Genomic DNA, 5,417 nt, shown 5'->3' on the forward strand with positions numbered 1-5,417 from the left:
GCCCTGACCTGTGGCACTAATAAGTGGTCTTTCTGTCTGCATGTGTGTATTTATGTTGCCTACCCAGGCCAAAATGCAGTAATCCGAGATGGTGAATAAAACATTTATAAATATCGAATCCTTAATTCACCTTAAAAAATAATGAGTTCTAGGGTGACTGCCGGAATGATCCTCCGAAGCTGGAGGTGGCGGTAGATGCCACCGCCTGGGTCGAACATTTTTCAAACATATTCAGAAAAGAAGATGAGAGTCTATTATGTTCACCGGTGTGTATGAAGCAAATTAATTACCCTTTACAGTTAAAATTTGCACACGATGGGGTCCCAGTGGACCTTTTTAAATACAATTTAGACTTGTGGTCTCCTATTTTAACGAGAGTCTTGGAAGCAGCTATCAGTATAGGATTAGTCGAGTCGTGGTCCATGTCAATCCTGGTACCAATTATTTAAAAAGGCGATCGTCACATCCCGGCCTATTATCGGCCCATTTCGCTTTTGGATTCCCTCGGTAAAACCGCTGGACAAATTCTGTTAGTCCGGCTTCAGGTCTGGGCCTCTGATAATAGTATACTATCAGACTTACAATATGGCTTTCGAGAAGGCCTGGGCACGGTCGATCAAGCTTTGAATCTTGCCCTTTTAATAAGGAAGTACGGTTCAGCGAAGGGAGGAGCCCTGCACATGGTCTATGTAGACCTGACAGCAGCTTTCGACTGCGTTAGTCATTCAAAAATGTGGGCGATAATTTTAGATATGGGGGTAGATCCCCCGCTGGTGAATTTCTTAACACCTTCAGCGCGGCGCGAATTCTCGTGCTGTGCTGAAGGTTCTAATGAGCCAACGGGCTCATGACGGAACAGTTCCGTCATGAGCACAGCTCAACCGATGCTCATGACGGAACTGTTCCGTCATGAGTATCGAAGGGGTTAAGAGAGCTCTATTCAGATGCATTGGCTAGGGTAAGATATGGGGTAGAGGGAGAACTGACCGAGCCATTCAGGATAGAGAGGGGGGTCAGACAGGGGTGTGTTCTGGCCCCCTTCCTATTCACACTGTATACAAATGGTTTGGAGTCTGAGATGGTTAAAGAGAGCCAAGACCTACCAGCAATACGGCGTCGACCTATACCGGCACTTTTATATGCCGACGACGCCGTCATCCTGGCAAGAAACCCGGTACAGCTCCAACGCTCATTAACCAGCTATTGCAACTTTATGAGCTCCCTGAATCTTAAAATTAACATAAAAAAGACATTTACCATGCATATTGGCTCAAGAATAAAAATAAAAAAAACTAAAGACATATTCGTCAACAATTTTAGCTTAGAGTCCACAACATCATACCCTTATTTAGGGATTCTAATAGACAACAAGCTAAATTGGGTAAAGGCTATTCAAGCTAGGAAGCTAGCCTTTTTAAGGACTACGAAAGCACTGGTGGCATTTGCTGCAAGAGATCGCCTGAAGAAATGCTAAAGATCTATCAGTCAAAATGCACCAGTGTTGCTAGTTATGGTTCAGGTTTATGGGGGTATTTAAACACGGAAGCATTACAGAGAGTAGAGAACTCCTTCCTTCGATATCTTTTGTCAGTCCCCCAAAGTACAACGACATACGGCTGCCACCTAGAATTAGGACTGGATCATATATCAGATATTTGAAAGATCCAGCCAATAATGCTGTGGCGGCGTATCTGGACCACTGAAAAGTGTGAGTTAACCCGTTCCCTAATAAAGGAATGTATGCTACTAGACAACACGCAAAAGATTAGATGGTTAGCTTACGTAAAATCCTTTTTTAATGATTTAGGCCTTCAGAGATATTTTATACACCCATATACTATCTCCGAAATACCCAGAAGAGAGCTAAAAAGGATCTCTCTCCTTCACCTGGGCGATCTTCGACTAATCCAAGAAATAGGAAAAAGCTCAGTGCAACATCTGCTGACTATTCAAACCACCTTTTCGATCCAGCCATATCTGAAGTATAACCTAAATCAATTTGAAAAATGTTTGCTTATTCGATTTAGACTAAATACTTTCCATAGGCTGATTTCGTTTCCAAAGCAGAACGACTGGACTAAGAATTTACCACCATGTCCATGTGATTGTACTTCCCCGCAATCCTCAATCCATACTTCCTTGTTCTGCAAGTTTTATGAGGCTCCACGCAGACGATGGATTGTCCCGATATTGAGACAAATGGGACTTGGAACTTTTAAGTGTAAATATGCTAAGTTTGTACTTTTATGATTTTCCTCGAATAATGAAAATCGAATAAAGATTTTGACTGACTGACTGACTGCCGTAATGCCATGTAAATGTCATGTTATGGTGTATAACTACGGTTTTAGCAATTGGCCTTTGCCGTGTCAGGTCATTTTAACTATGGTATGTATGACTGCACTTTCACAATTGGTTTTAAACCAGGTAGCTTTGTCAAATTTTCTTTCAAATGCACCATTTGCGCACTTTTTTCCCCAAATGTTCTCAGGGGGAGAATAGGACATTCGCGCTTGCTCCGCTCACTCGCAACGCAACACACATCTGCAACTTTTATGCGCACTACTTTCAAATGTCACCAGCCGCCACTGGTAGGAGGTATGCGGCGATACCTACATAGAGAGCATTGCCATAGTCTAGTTGGATGGTGAAGAGGGCTTGTGTCACGGTGTTTCTAGTGTGAAGGGGTAGCCACTTGAAGATCTTGCATGGCATACGCAGTGTGAGGAATCAGGCAGAGGAGATGGCGTTGATCTGTGATTTCATGGTGAGCTTTTTGTCGATGATAAGTCTGAGGTTCCTGGTGTGGTCGGAGGTAATTGTTAGGGTCCTTTGTCTGATGGCCACCAGGAGTTGTTCCAAGTGTTGCTGTTATTGCCAAAGTTCAGTAGTTCCGTCTTGTCTGTGTTCAGCTGCAAGCAGTTTCTCTTCAACCAGTCGGCGATGCTTGTCATGCATCTGTGAAAGTTGGTCCTGGTGGTGGTGGGGTTGCCAGTCAGTGAGAGATTGAGCTGGGTGTCGTCTGCATAGGAAATTATGCTGAGACTGTGGGATCTGATGGTGTTGGCCAGCGGGGTCAAATATGCGCCTAAGAGTGGGAGAATGAGCCCTGAGAGACACTGCAGTGATCAGCATGTGGTGGGATATGGTGTTGAAAGCTGCCGAGAGGTCGAGGAGGATAAGAGCTGCTGTTTCTCCTCATTCGAGGAGGGCTCGGATGTAATCAGAGGCTGCAATCAGGGCAGTCTCTGTGCTGTGATTGCTGTGCAAGTGGGATTGGGAGGCGTTGAGTAGCTGGTTCTGCTCCAGGTATATCATGAGTTGCTGGTTGGTGAGTTGGAGTCTTTGGAGTTTAAGGCTAGGGACACAATGAAGTCTGCAATGTTATTGCAGAGTGCAGGTCCAGGGGGGTCGGTATGCAAGGGTGCCTCTAATGGTTGTCTTGTTGTTAGTGTGCAGCTTGAAGTTGAGGTGTTCCATAGGAGTGGTGGTGTTGTTGCTGGTGTACTGTATGTTCTCTTTGTGGATGATGGCTGTTCCTCCTCCTGGCTTGAAGGTGCTGTCCTGGTGAGAGATTTTATATCTGTCTGGCATCGCCATGGCAATGTCTCTGGCAGATGTGTAGTTGAGTCAGGTCTTGTGAGGAAGAAGATGTCGAGCGCGAGGGTGGCGATAAGGTTCCATAATTTGATGGAATGTTTACACATTGATGGTGCGTTGAGTAAGCAACGGATTTGGTGTGTCATTTCTGGACTGGTGTTTTGTGGCATGATGGTGGTCATGCTGTTGCAAGAGAAGGTGCAACTGGTGCAGGAGAATGGTCCTATTTTAGAGTGCAGTGTGGCATGGCAGCAGCGTTTCTGGGTCGTTCACCATTCAGGGCATGGAGGACAGTGGGGTCGTATCTGCGGGTGAGTCAGAGACCATGGGTCCTGGCCCTTGGCATGTTACACGCGCAGAAGCGTGCAAGCAGGCTTGGCTTCGGTGCACCAGCCCCATGCCTGCTGCACGCGCCCCTGGGAGTGCCTGCTGCAACCTTCATTAAGTAGGTCCTGGGTGGAAGGAGGGGTGCTGGAAGGCAGTAGGCGGGGCTAGAAGGGAGGCAGTAAAAATAAGCATCAGTCAGGAGTGACAACAAGGGAAAGAACACAGAGAAACCAGTAAAAGACGAAGAAAAATTAAGAAGAAATCCCTCCAAAACTGTGGAAAGGCAAAGAGAAAGCACTCAAACAACAAGGGAAAAGCACGGAGAAAGCATTGAAAATGAGGGGAAAAGCAAGAAGAAAACAGGAGCAAGAGTGATACAGCAGCATGAGAAGAGCTTGGCCTGAGACCTGCTGGTTGTGCTGTCCTCGTCTCATTCATTATGCCCCTCCCTCCTTCCCAAATTGCCAACCTTCATATGGAGGGCTTGGTAGTTCAGGTGGAATGCTGGGTAAGTATTGCCTATGTAGGCTCCAGCAAGAGCGGGAGGGGCAATATCTACAAGCATTCTTCCAGACGCGGACACCATCACTGATAGCTTTCAGTGTGTTTGGTGTTGCCCAGTGATTCATTCATCACTCCATTGATCCATTCATTATTCCACACCAGGAAAACTGTAATAACAGTTGTAGTGGTGCACATTTTCTTGACCTCAAATGGTTGCAGAGTGAATCTGCCTAACAGGTTGAACCTATCAGTACCAGGCTGCACACTGAGTTCAGCAACACATTCACACACCAACTCAGACATCTTTCCAGCATACACAACAATGTTCCAGGTTTATCTAATACAGAATGATAGTAGGCACACTGCTTTGACATGGGACTTTTCTTTCATATGTCTTTAAACTTACTGCTTAACCGAGTTTGAGTAAATCACTCAAAGGTGAGTTGCGGCAGACCACAGCTGTATTTGTCAAGTAGATATCCGAGCCCACAACAGGGGCGTAACGCAAGCCCCTGCAGCCTCTGGGGGAGGCTTGAACCCTATGGGGACCCACCAACCCTTCAGAGGGCAACAACTGGTTCATCCCAAGACCATTGAATATATTTAACATAGGGAAGACTTAGGGGGCCCTCTTCACATACTGCAGGGGTGGGAGGCCATCATTCTGCGTTACGCCACTGGCCCTCATTTAAAGTTTGATGTGCAAGTAAAAACCCAGTCTAGAGAAAAAGGTGATGATGTTCAGTGGTAGATAAACAAATGCAGCATATTTTAATGTAGTTCACTAAACTAAAACACACTTGTGGAGGGAGCAAACAAGTAATAATAAACATTGCGAGAGCTTGCACCACTGCACAATGTGCTTTCTAGAGGCGTTACTTCGGAGGAAAGAGGGGGTGTTACACACACCCCAATAAAAAAAATGTGTGATAAATAATTGGGTGCAGGTGCTTTCATTCGGGTATGGCGAGGCATCTGTCAGATTT

This window comes from Lissotriton vulgaris, unplaced genomic scaffold (assembly GCF_964263255.1).
Source record: "Lissotriton vulgaris unplaced genomic scaffold, aLisVul1.2 SCAFFOLD_1776, whole genome shotgun sequence".
Classification (NCBI taxonomy): domain Eukaryota; kingdom Metazoa; phylum Chordata; class Amphibia; order Caudata; family Salamandridae; genus Lissotriton; species Lissotriton vulgaris.